Here is a 14,640-nt window from a genome sequence, read left to right as displayed (position 1 = left end):
AAATCAGTGAAAAAGTAAGAGAACTTAGCTTTTATTAATCATAAGCAAATTCGACCATGTTCATGACTTCCATGTACCACCCGACCATAGACATGGTTGAACCAAATCTCTCTTTCAACCAGTCACCCTTGTGCCATATTCCAAGCATGAATGTCAGATCTCGTGGGATAACCAATCCAAGAACAACCAAGGGAATCCAGAGGTTAAACCACCTCCACCCTCATCAAACTGTGATCACACCAAAACTAGTGCTCCAATCACAACCGAACAGAGCATGGAATGCCATCCAGAATCCATCACTATCCGAAGGGTCCACCTTCTAGGATTTATTGTATATCCCTCCATTCACCAGTCAACGATTCCTAGGCCTAATAGTGGCATAAACAATTAGGCTTTACCGCAATCCCACCTTCATTGGTCCAGGGATTCCTAGGCCTTGTGTTTCTCCCCTAAGACCAACCCACTCAATTTCGAAACCATCTAGAAATCCAGATCAACCAAGTAAGAGAAACCCCATCACACCATGGATATCCGAAAATGGAAAGGCAAGGCTAAAACCACTATCACACATGGAAAAACCCATGCCAATGATAGCAAAATAACCAAATAAACACATGCATCCCAAAAATAGAAAGGAAATCATACATGCAACTCGATACCTACAAGTAATCTTGTTGTAGCTGCTAGATCTCACTCTTTCTTCCTTGATCTTTGCTTCCTTATGATTTCTTTGTCAATCCTTTACCTTCCTTCCTGAAATGCTAGAATTATCCAAGAATACTCTAAGTGTCAAAGAGTAAGAGAGAGAGAGTAGAGAGAGAGATCCAAGCTAAAACTGACAAAAGGTTATGAACTAATCCTCAAAATAATTTTCATCAATGAGGCCTCTATTTTCTTCAATTTCCACTATATTTCCTTTGTTTTCCTCCTCAAATGCAACCTGTTACCTTTCACCTTTCTTTTCTCCTAATTGCCTTTATTTTCATTAATAAAATTCCAATTAATGCCACTTTTCCTTTTCAATGCCTTTTCCAATTCCTCTTAGCCCTAATAAACCAAATGAACACCCACACTAGGATGTTTTTCCCAACATTAAACTCAGAATAAGTGTCCCATGACCTTGGCCTTATTTTACCTTTATTAAATTTATTACATGTATTTTTAACCTGAGTTTGTTACAAATACCTTTTGTACGATCAAGGGATCTCTAATTTCTTCTCCTAATCCTTTGAGGGAGTTGGTAACTTCATCTACTCTCAGTAAGTAAGTCACAATATCTTCTTTTTCGTCCACTTTCATATTTTCAAAATAAGCTCTATATTTTTGAAGTTTGACATACATGACCTAATAATCACCTTCATAAAGAGTTTCAAGTTTATCCCAAACAGATTTGGCTATGGTGCAAGTCACTATTTTGGTCTTAATAGTTCTTGAAAGTCCACCTAAGATGGCATGAAGACATTTTGAATTGTAGTTGAAAAACTTCTTCTCATCAGGATCAGTTGGAGGATTTTTAGGAACTTTGTATCCATTTATGATGGAGATACAAACATCCAATCCCATAGACTTCAAGTAGGTTTCCAGAAAACTATTTCTTGGTGGATAATAATTTCCATCAAATATCACAATTGTAATTGAAGATATGCCTTCCATATGATCCATTCTTGTCTACGATATTCCCTCCAGTGATTAGAATGTTGGAGGGTAACCTACTCTAATAGAAGAAGTCTATGATTTTTAGTTGAGGCATGTTTTTTTTGTTTATGTGGTAGATGTGAGCTCTTGAAAAATATATGAGGCTAAGGTTTTATCTAAGGCAAACTAAGCTCTTGAACATTCCAAACCGAGGCTTGTCCTGAGGGCTCTTCTCATATTTCCTATGGTAACAAAATTTGGCCTCCCTTAGGACCCATTTGATGGACATCTCAGCCTTTCCATGATAGTGAAATTCGGCCTCCCCGAGTTTCCATCGGAGGCTCATCTTGACCTACCTTGTTGAAAATGCAGCAAGAAAATCTTAGTTTGACTTTGCCTTGGTCAAACTAGAAAAAAATCGAATATCTATTTCAGTATAAATCTTGGAGGTAGTTAACTGAGGTGACATGGAACTTTTAACTTAGTTAACTCAGTTAATTCAAGTTGGGAAAGTTTGATTTTAGTTCAATATGATTGATTTCTAATTTTTAGCAATATATTTCAGGTAATTTGAGTTATTGTTAGTTCAACTAGTTCTAACTGTCAGAAGAAGTAGTGGAGGTTAAGTTTTGGAATTGGAACTTCAATCACACTTAGTGATCAACCAGTTAACTAATTAATCAGCCGAAAATAATTGTTGCATGCAGAGAATTCGAGTTACCCAGTTGCGATGGAGATTCCAAGGAAGTTTACTATCATTTGCATCATATTCCCATGTGTATAGGTGGTGCATGCAGTCAAAGGAAGGACCTAGAGGAATTGTGTAATTCAAGAGTGGGAATTTCCTAAATAATAGGGGCTAATTTACTCAAGGAATAATGCAAAGAAATAGGAGCTTGGAGGGCTTGAAAATTGTCTAAGTGTTGGTCAGAGTGAGTCAATCTGATAGAGGGATAGACTATATATGATCCAGGTGGCTCTAGAGAGACACACAAATCAAAGAGGGCACATGAAAGGCTCAAAAATAAAAGTTGTTTGATAACAATGAAATTAGGGTCAGATCAAAGAGTTTGTCGCAAGATTTCTAATAGTAGAAATGACAGCTCAATCTAAATCGTATGTGAAATGTTTAGTCAAAGTTTTGGTCAAACTAGGCTCGTGGCTAAATTTGGTAGGAGCGCCAACTAAATTTGGAGCATGACTAAATCTGGTCGAGCCACTAAATTTCGCTAAAATTAACAAGGCAAAAATTTGGCACTTTGCGGCGATGGTTTCTGGTGGCTGGAACTCACGAAATTGTCAGCTAATTAAAAACACTAGTAACCCCAAAAAAAATGTCGAAATGTTTTTCCCATTACTTAAAAAAAAAAAAAATTAATAAAAAAGGGGGTAGGATGGGCTCAACGGACCCACCCACCCCACTGGTCATTATATATATATATAGATATATATATATATATATATATAATTAGAGTGGGAAACTGTGGGCGAACCCGATGTCTAATCGTAAACAGTTATGCCATATGGAGAGGGGTCGATGGGGATCGAACCAGCCTAGCCAGTTTGGGCACCCAAAATATAAACAATATGCTGCCAACCATTACCAACACCTGCCAAAAGGAATTAAAAATGTGTAAAAATGCTTCCAAATGACATGCTAAATAGGGGAGGCCCTCAGGTTTGACCCCGCGACCTCCGCCCTCTAACTTAACCTCTCTGCCAACAGCCCAATGGGATTCTCTTTGTAAACTCTGCCACATTTTTTTATATAAACTAATTTTCTCATTCGCCTAGGGAGGAGAGAACAGATCACGTAACAAGGAACATTGTGCTAGTATGCAAACTGAGGCATCGAACCTTAATGTAGGAAATATGAAAGGTTCCCTCGGGGCCAAATTTTCACAGTGACAAAATCATGCCAAATTTATACTCAAATGAACTAGAATTTCCCCAAGAGTTTGATGGCATGAACATATTTTTAATCTGAGAGGTGTAATTTCAGTCAAATTGCAGATAAGAATCTTTGTGGAATCATGAGGAATCTAAAAGATTCCCTAAGGGCCAAATTTTGATAGTTTCATAACCAAGTCAAATTTGTACTCATTTTACTCTGTTTTTCACAAGGAATGCAGTGGTGAAGTCAAATTTGTCATATGAGAAACAAAATTCCATTCAACTAGTGAGAAGGAATATTTAGGGAATCTTTGAGATTCCTGAGGCTCCATATTTTGACCGAAGCATAAAAGGATCGCGTTTATAGACATTTGACACAATTTCACGCTAGGAATTCAATGGTGCAATCCATTTCCTTAGCAGAGGTTTGCATTTTCAGGCCATCCCTAGAAGTGGAGTATAAGGTGCCTTTTGTACATGCATGTAATTTGATTTCGCTAAAGATTAATGAAAAAGGCCTCCCCACATTGAGGAGGGCCCGAAGATGTAACCTGTTATGGAACCAGCTCACAAAAAGATAGAAAAGATAGATGAACGCCTTAGAAATAAGCCTCTTCAAGGGGGCAACCTCCTTTACATTACAAAAATGAACAATTCTTGGATGATACAAATGACAAGACCTCCTTTCTATATATATATATATGAGTCTAAGGGATCATAATATAATCAGAGCTGGCATAACAATAATAATGTAAGGGCACAATAATAACAATAGTGGGCTTTTATGGGGCACAATAATAACAATATGGGGACTACATGGGCACAACAATATAATAAGGGGGTTGTACTAATAACAGTGAGGGGTTACAGTAGTAGTATAGGGACCTAACATGCCCCTCTCCTTCAAAAAGTGTTGTCCTCAACACTTGAGTAGTTCTTGATGCTTTTGTATAAAATTCTTGTCCTCCCATGTGGAATCTTCAACGGGTAAGTTCTTCCACTTGATGAGATACTCTGAAATTGATCTATTTCGTCACTGTCGGGTTCTTGTTTCTGTGACTGCTCCAGGTTCCAATATGATTTTTCCTTCCTCATTAAGTTCTGGCAATATTGTTTGAATTTGGATCTTCTGCAACTTTTGAATGAGTGGCCACACTTCTTCGTCCTTCCATTCATCCCTTGCTCTGTTTATCCAATCTAGTTGGATAATAGAAATAGCACAAAACAATGCTTCCACATCCTCATCCTTTCTTCAGAGTGCATCTGCAACAAAAATTTTGTTCCCTTTTTTGTAGATGATGTCAAAGGCATAACCCAACATATTTGTGACCCATTTTTTCTATTCTTCTAAAGATAATATTTTTTCTAAAAATTATTTAAGATTATCATGATCCATTTTTACCTTGAAGTGTCTTCCCATTGGGTAAGGTCGCCATTTCTTAAGTGCATGTAGTATCGCCAACATTTCCTTCTCATAAATAGATTGCTTGAGATGTAGCTGTAAAAATACCCAATCACCTACATCAAAACTTTTTTCACTGCGATGTTGATCTACCTGCTGTTTCATTCGATTCTGCACCAAAGTGGCATTATCCTTTAAAAGTTGGAGAACTTGTTGTTGATGCTCGATGTAATCTTTCACTACTTGAACATTTTTCTTCTTGATTTGTTCTTCTATCTTTAGAGTTTGAGTGGTAATTTCTTCCAATGCATTACAATATATGGTCGGATTCATTTCTTGATGCTCAATGTGATCTTTCACTTCTTGAACATTTTTCTTCTTGATATGTTCTTCTATCTTGATAGTTTGACGAGTGCTAATTCTGGCCAATGCATTACAAGATATGGTTGGATTCATTTCCTCTTTCTTGATGTGATCTTTCAATTATTGAACCTTTTTCTTCTTGATATGTCCTTCTATATTGAGAGTTTGGGGAGTCATAATTCTTGCCAATGCTTTACAGGATATGGTTGGATTTATTTCTTCTTTCTCTGGGGTTGGGTCCTGGCGTATATCCTCTTATTTTGATGTTTCTTGATCATTTTCTTCCTTCTCTTCATACTCTATGTAAAATAACTTCTTCTCAGCACACTTATGACTTTTAGTGCATTTTCTATCACAGTTTTAACAAAGCCCTTTTTCTCTTTTTTCTTCCAATTGTTTTGGTGTAAACCTTGTAGGTTGTGGAAGGCTAGGAGAAGAAACACTCCCATAATAATAGTCGTGAGTGGTGGGATTTCTTGTTTCCACAATTTCACTTTCAATTTTTCTTGCCCACCTGAATGCCTTCTCCAATGAATCAGGTTCCCAAAGACGAACCTCATGTTGAATGTTATCCTTTAAAGTACGTATGAAGACATCAATCCTTTGCTTCTTTGGAATATTATTTACCCTTATTCAATTTTTAAAGTCCTCAATGTTCTCTACCATTGAACACTTCTGTTTGAGATTTATCAATTTGCTAAAGAAGGTGTTTCTCTTTGTATCCTCATAATGTGCTATCATTTCCTTCGTGAAAATTGACCACGTCATAAGTGGTTTACGAGAACAAAGCCCTTTATACCATAAAAATTGATCTAGTTCTAAATATAAAGATGAAATACGTACCTTTTGTAACAGTTGCATCTCATGTAGATCAAAATATTGCTCCATGTGTAGTATCTAATTTATCAGATCCTTGCCATCAAACTTCCTCATATTGCCTTTTCTTGATTTTAGGAGCTTGATCTTGAAATGACTATAAATTTGTAATTTCAGCTCTTCCAGTTCTGAAATTGCTAGCTACAGTAGCCCTCTATTTCCTCTTTCCAGTTCCACCAGTCTGATCAAAATTGGATTCTCCAAGAAAGTGTTATGCACAATCTCCCAAGATGACCTGATTATATACCTTTTCAGAAGAGGAAACTTGCATGAAGTCCCACGTGTCACTGTTTTGACCTTTGGATCTACAAAATATACAAAAGAAACCACCGTCCGTTCTCTTTCTATAACTTCTTATGAAATTTCAATCTGATGCTCAGAGAGACAGTTATGACGATTTTCCCAAGGGGACTTGTTTGGAATGCAATTCGGGGGTTTGCAAAAACCCTAACTTCCTTAGACTATATCTATGAAACTATAACGACATAGGATCGGAAATTTGGAGTAGAGGTTCAGACCTATTTATTCTAAAATTAGTTTTTTTTTAGCTTCTGAAACTTTGTAGTGAAAGAGTTATAGCGAAAATGCCATGATGACTTATTTTAGTTGAAATTCTGGAGCTTGCAAAAACCCTAACTTCCTCAGATCATATCTCTGTAAATATAGTGCAACAAGCTCTGAAATTTGGACATGAGGTTCAACGCAAGTTTGTCTCAAATGGGTTTTTGTTTTCACTTCTAAAACGTAACAGAAAAAAAGTTATAGCGAAAATTCCACGATGACCTATTTGGAGCAGTGAAACCCTAGAATCCAAAGCTCTGATACCAAATGTTATGAAACCAGCTCACAAAAAAGATAGAAAAGATAGATGAATGCCTTAGAAATAAGCCTCTTCAAGGGGCAACCTCCTTTACATTACACAAATGAACAATTCTTAGATGATACAAATGACAAGACCTATTTTCTATATATAGGAGTCTAAGGGGTCATAATATAATCAGAGCCGACATAACAATAATAATGTAAGGGCACAATAATAACAATAGTGGGCTTCTATGGGGCCTAATAATGAAAATATGGGGACTACATGGGCACAACAATATAATGAGGGGGTTGTACTAATAACAGTAAGGGGTTACACTAGTAGTATAGGGACCTAACGTAACCAACACAGGGTGAACTCCGTTATTAACCTGTTTTGTCTTTTCTTCTCATGGTTGTCATTTAGTTTCATTTAGTTTATGTATATGCATCTTATGGTTACATTCCATTTTAAATTGACCTTTGTATGCATATTTGAAGTGAAAAGATAACTAGATCAATTTTAGTATCAAAGCGGGTCTTCTGTTGATGTGAATTGCAAGTCTATGATAACCATGTGAAAACTCCAAAGAGGTGAAGGAAAAATTAAGTCATTTGATCTAGAAGAGGGGCATATAGCACGAAGAAGAAAAATGGTAGACAAAGATGCTCGTTTAGAGGAAGAGAGAAATTATCGCAAGGCCTTCTACAGCATGGAAGACAAAGATGCTTAGTTAAAGGAAGAGAGAAATTATTGCAAGGCCTTCTACACCATGGTAGACAAAGGGGACAAATTGTTTGGAGAAAATGAGAAAAATATGAACTAAGAGAAGAAAGAACCAGATGATCATGCCTTGATAAATCATGAAGGTTGAGGAGAAGAGCCCCCTCCCTCTCCATCCTCCAGTGAAATTTATTCTTCTTCCTCTTCTCATCATTTTAAAAAGCATCATAGGAATGGATCAAAAAAGCCATTTTTTAAGTTGGATGTCAAGTTTGATTTGTCTGTGTTTAGTGGAGAATCTAAAGTAGAAAAGCTAGAAAATTGGATCAGAGAGGTTGAAGTATATTGCTACATACAATGAATCAAAGAGGATGAAGCCAAGATCTAGCCAAAATCCCTTTGATTGAGTGGAACTGCTCTCATCTAGTGGGAATGCAAGTTGCAAAAAGGTGGTAAGAATATTCATAAACTTATTTCATCTTGGTATGAGTTCATTTCTGCTTTAAAGGGAAAGTTTTATCCATTGGGTTACCGACAAAAGGCCATGATGGAATGGAAACATTTGAAACAAAGTAAAGGAAAAATTGTTCAAAATATTACCGAGTTTAGGAAACAAGCACTAGCATTGAATGTTCCATTAGACTCTCCTAAAACGTTGATGAAGTATATTGGCTCATTGCATGGTTATTTGCATCATTCATTGTTATTATTTGAACCTAAAAATCTTGATGAAGCTAGTGTGAATTTTGTACATCTTGAAAGTAGGGGGAAGCATGAGAAAGATGACCACCTAAATATTACAACAACAACTAAAAGAAAGGAAGTGAAGCCCTCTTTTACTCATTGTGAGAAACAAGGGCATGATGAGGAGAATTGCTGAAAATTGCATCCAAAATTGAGGCCAAAGAGGAACGACAGAAAAGAGAAGCAGAAGACAGTTGCAACTATGCAACAAGACCAAGAATCTAAATCATAGGATTATGAGAAGATCACAGTTGTAGGATTTGCAGGAGTTGGACCAATTGATCTAGGATCATACTCAAGTGATGAAATGAAGATTGCAGCTCTTGGGGTTGCAAAATATGGACCTATCAACTTGGGTTCCGATTTGGGCAATGAGACAAATATTTCAGCAGATGTTGTGCCAAAAATAAGGGCACCAAATGCTGCATGGCTCCAAGAACACAAAGAGATCAACCAAAGCATTTAGGCGGAGAATGCGGAACTAAGGAGACTCCTACAAAAAGCAGAGGAGGAGAAACAAAGGTTGCAACATCAGTTACAAACCAAGGAGGAGGCCTTGGAAACATTACAAAATAACAAGCCTAAGGTAAAAAGTGATTCTTCAATATCATGTTATTTTTATGATGATGATTTCGCTACTTTTTAGAAACATATTACAAGAATTGGATCAAAATTGTTGAAGAAGATGGGTATCAAGGGAAGGGCCTCTACATTAATGGCCAAGGCATTATGAATCCCATCAAGGTGGAGTAATTGCCTCATTATGCAGAACTTGGGTATGTCAGAAAAAAGGTTGGAGAATGCTCCAAGAAAACCAGTGATCAACCAATGATAGATGATGGGAGCACCTCATCACATTCCAATGATAGTGAGGATTCCACAGGCACTTATCAAAGTTTCACCAGGAATAAGTGTTCCAAGACGATCCAAAAATTTTGAATTGGAAAGAATCATTGTAGTCACTACAACAAGGATGGACACCAGAGATCCACATGTAAGATACTCCATGCCTAGACAACACCTATGAAGGAACCAATTGGTGAAGATGTTCAACAAGAAAATCCACCACAGGGAGATGACCCATTCAATTTGTTGAGTGAGATATGGTTATTAGATATACTAGCTTGTCATGGCCATATTATTGTAAAATAATATGTTGTGAAATGATTATAAAGCTTATGGAAGCAACATGATGATGTTTTGGCCTCTTTCTATTATGATGTAAACTTGACCAAAGAGTGTGTCTTATAAACTCATGGCAAGTATGGGGATCCTTGGGTCATAATTGGTCATGTAATTAAACATGTAGTTTGAAAATATTGTACTATAGTTTGCAGGGGATATAGGTGTCGGTTCATCACTTATGGCTCCAAAGAAAAAAGGTGAAGGAGAAGGAAGTGTGGCCTATTAGGGCACTTGTTGTGTAGACTCGCCTCCCAATCGTAAATGATTATGCAATATGAATAGGGTTGGCAGGGATCGAACCTGCTCGATCGGTTTGATTGGCCCATTGTTTGGGAAACCCCAAATATAAAAAATGTGCCTTCAACCATTACCAATAGCAACAAAAAGGAATTAAAAATGTGCGAAAACCCTGCCAACAAACTAGCTAAACGATGGAGGCCTTCGGGTTTGACCTCGGGACCACTGCCCTCTAACTTAGCCTCTTCGCCAATAGCCCAACATGCTTCTCTTTGTAAACTCCACTACATTTTTTTATATATAAAAAAGTTCTCATTCACCTAAGGAGGATAGAACATAGTGCGCAACAGGGAACCTTAAGCTGCCATGCAAACCAAGGCATGGAACCCTGACGTAGGGAACATGGAGGGATTTTCTTGGAGCCAAATTTTCACAGTGGCATAATCATGCGAAATTTAGACTCAAACGAACTAGAATTTAGCGAGGAGTCTGATGGACTAATCGGTTTTCTAATCTGAGTGGCGAAAGTTTAGTCAACTTGCAAGTAGGAATCTTTGTGGAATCAAGAGGAATCTAAAAGATGCCCTAAGGGCCAAATTTTGACAGTTTCAAAACAAGATGACTTTATAATCATTTTAATCAGTTTTTCACAAGGAGCACAATGGTCAAGTCACATTTGTCATATAAGTAGAAAAATTTCATTCAAAAAGAAAGAAGGAATGTTTGGGGAATCTTTGAGATTCCTGAGGGTCCAAATTTTTCCCGAAGGGGAAAGGGGTCGATTTTATAGTCATTTGACACGATTTCATGCCACAAATTCAATAGTGTAGTCCATTTCTTCAGCAGAGGTGTACATATTCAGGCCATCCCCAGAAGTGGAGGTATAAGGTCCATTTTGTACATGAATGTAATTTGATTTCTATGAAGATTAATGAAAAGGCCTCCCAAAAATTATCAGGGCTGAGAGACATAACTGACACTAGGTTAACTCCGTTATCAACCTATTGTGTCTTTTCTTCTCATGGTTGTCATTCATTTCCGCTTCTTTTATGTATATGTTGTATATTATCATTACATGCCCTTTTAAATGCAATTTTGCATGCATCTTTGAAGTGAAAAGATAACTGGATCAAGTTTGGTATTAGAGTGGGTCTTCTATTGATGTGAATTGCAAGTATATGATAACCAGGGGAAAGCTCCAAAAAGGTGAAGGAAAACTTAATTCCTTTGATCCAAAAGTGGGGCGTGTAGCATGAAGAAATAAAATGGTAGAAAATGATGCTCGGTTGAAGGAAGAGTCAGATTATCGCAAGGCCTTCTACACCATGGAAAAGAAGGTGGACAAATTGTTTATAGAATATGAGAAAACAATGAAGCAAGAGAAGAAAGAACTAGATGATCATGCCTCAATAAATCATGAAGGTGGAGGAGAAGATCCCCCTCCCTCTCCGTCCTCCATTGAAATTTATTCTTCTTCTGCTTCACATCATTCTAACAGGCATCATAGGAATGCATCAAGAAAGCCATTTTTTAAGTTGGATGTCAAGCTTGATTTTCCTGTGTTTAGTGGAGAATGTAATGAAAAATAGATAGATAACTAGATCATATAGGTTGAAGTATATTGTTGCATACAATGAATCAAAGAGGATGAAGCCAAGATCCATCTAGCATCCCTTCGATTAAGTGGCACTACTCTCGTCTAGTGGGAGGGAAAGCTACAAAAAGTTGGTAAGAATAGTCATAAGCTTCCTTCATCTTGGTGTGAGTTCATTTCTGCTTTAAGGGGATAGTTTTACCCGTTGGGTTGCCGACAGAAGGCCATGATCGACAACATTTGAAACAAATTAAAGGACAAAATGTTCGAAATTTTACTAAAGAATTTAGGAAACAAGCATTAGAATTAAATGTTCCATTAGACTCTCCTGAAATGTTGATGAAGTATATTGGCTCATTGCATGGTTATTTGAGTCATTCATTGTTATTATTTGAACCTAAAACTCTTGATGAAGCTAGTGTCAAGGTTGTACATATTGAAAGCAGGGGGAAGCATGACCAAGATGACCACCCAAAGAGGAAAAAAACAACTAAAAGAAAGGAAGCAAATTCCTCTTGTACTCATTGTGAGAAAGAAGGGCATGATGAGGAGCATTGTTGGAAATTGCATCCAGAATTGATGCCAAAGAGGAATGACAAAAAAGAGAAGCAGAAGGTAGTTGCAACTGTGCAACAAGACCAAGAATCTAAATCAGAGGATGATGAGAAGACTACAACTGTAAGATTTGCAGGAGTTGGACCAATTGACCTGGGATCAGATGTAGGTGATGAAATGAAGATTGAAGCTCTTTATGAGACAAATATTTCAGAAAATGTTGTGCCAAAAATAAGGGCATGAAATATTGCATGGCTCCAAGAACTCGAAGAGATCAACCAAAGCACTCAGGCGGAGAATGCGGAACTAAAGAGACTCCTACAAAAAGCAGAGGATGAGAAACAAAGGTTGCAACAATAGTTACATGCCAAGGAGGAGGCCTTGGAAAAGTTGCAGCATAACAAGCCTAAGGAAAAAAGTGATTCTTCAATTTCATGTTCTTTTTATGATGATGGTTTCACTACTTTTGAGAAACATATTACAGGAATTGGAGCAAGATTTTTGAAGAATATGGGGTATCAAGGGAAGGGCCTCAAAATTAATGGCTAGGGCATTGTGAATACCATCAAGGTGGAGGAATTTCCTCGTTATGCATGACTTGAGTATGCCAGAAAAAATGTTGGAGAATTCTCCAAGACAACCAGTGACCAACCAATGATGAATGATGTGAGCACCTCATCACATTCCATTGATAGTGAGGATTCCATGGGAACTTATCAGTGGCGCACCATGAATAAGAGTTCTAAGATGATCTAGAAAGTTTGGAGGAGAAAGAATCATTGTAGTCACTACATCAAGGATGGACACTAGAGATCCACATGTCACGTACTCCATTTCCAGACAACACCTATGAATGAACTAGCTGGTGAAGATGTTCAACAAGAGAATCTGCCACAGGGAGATGAACCATTCAATTTGTTGAGTGAGAGATGGTATTATTAGATATAGTAGCTTGTCATGGCCATATTATTGTAAAATCACATGTGGCGAAATGATTGTAAAGTGATGATGTGTTTTAGATCACTTATGGAAGCAACATGATGATTTTTTTGACCTATTTTTATTAGCTAGGGTATTGGTTTCTATTATGATGTACGCTTGACCAAAGAGTGTGTCTTATAAAATCTTGGCAAGTATGGGGATGCTTGGGTCATGATTGGTCATGTAATTAAACATATAGTTTGCAAATATTGTCCTACATGTTTTCAGGCGATACAGTTGTTGGTTCATCACTTATGGCTCTGAAGAACAAAGGTGAAGGAGAAGGAAGTGTGGCCTATCAGGGCACTTGTTGTGCAGACAAGGGGGCACAATAGATTGCAGATTATGCTCATGCTTTTGGAGGACCAAAATCTCCTCAGTGGGGAGGAATGATCCAGTGGCTCCAAAGAGGCTCGTAAATCAAAGAGGGCTCAGGAAAGGCTCAAAATTAAAATTTGTTTTATTACAGTGAAACTAATTACATATCAAGGAGCTCATAAAAATATTTCCAATGGTGGAAACAACACCTCAAACTAACATCGTATGTGAAAGTTATGGGCAATCAAAGTTTTGGTCAAACTAACCCCTAGCTAAATTTGGTAGGAGCGCCAACTAAATTTGGAGCATGGCTAAATCTAGCGAAGCTAATGGATTTGGCGAAAATTAACATGGCAACAATTTGGCACTTTATGGTGATGGTTTCTTGGGCCAAAACTAGTTAAATTATAGCCTACTTAGAAAAAACTAGTCGAATTTGTTTTCCCATTATTTTTTAAAAACCAAAAAAAATAATAAAAAATAGGCAGGTCGGGGTTGGTGGAATATATATATATGTATATATGTATGTATATATATATATATATATATATATATATATATATATATATATATATATATATATATATATATATATATATATATATATATATATATATCAATCTATCTATCTATATATATATATATATATATATATATATATATATATATATATATATATATATATATATATATATATATCTGAAATAGGGTGGGGGAGGGGCGAGGCACCGTGGGCGGACCCGCCACCCAACTAGAAATGACTATGCCATATGGAGAGGGGTTGGCAGGGATCGAACCCGCCCGACTGGTTTGGCCAACGCACCATTTGGGTGGCCCCAAATATAAATTTTGTGTCGCCAACCATTACCAATAGCCACCAAAGGAATTAAAAATGTTCCAAAACACTGCCATCAAACTGGCTAAATGGGGAAGGCCCATGGGTTTGACCCTGAGACCTCTGCCCTCTAACTTAGCCTCTCCGCCAACAACCCAACGAGCTTCTCTTTGTAAACTTCATTGCATTTTTTTTATATAAAACAATTTTTTCATTTGCTTAGGGAGGAGAGAATAGAGTGCACAATAGGGAACCTTGAGCCGACACACAAACTGAGACATGGAACCCTGACACAGGGAATATGGAGGGAATTTGAAAGATTCCCTTGGGGACAAATTTTCATAGTGACAGAATCATGCCAAATTCATACTCAAACGAATTATAATTTCACCAAAAGTCTGACAGCATGATCAATTTTCTTATCTGAGCAGTGAAATTTCAGTCAACTTGCAGATAGGAATCTTTTTGGAATCATGAGGAATCTAAAATATTCTCTA

Source organism: Pinus tabuliformis, chromosome 5_2 (genome assembly GCF_031772625.1).
Source record: "Pinus tabuliformis cultivar Carrire ecotype Pingquan chromosome 5_2, CPIR1, whole genome shotgun sequence".
Classification (NCBI taxonomy): domain Eukaryota; kingdom Viridiplantae; phylum Streptophyta; class Pinopsida; order Pinales; family Pinaceae; genus Pinus; species Pinus tabuliformis.
Note: the sequence above shows the minus strand (reverse complement) of the source record.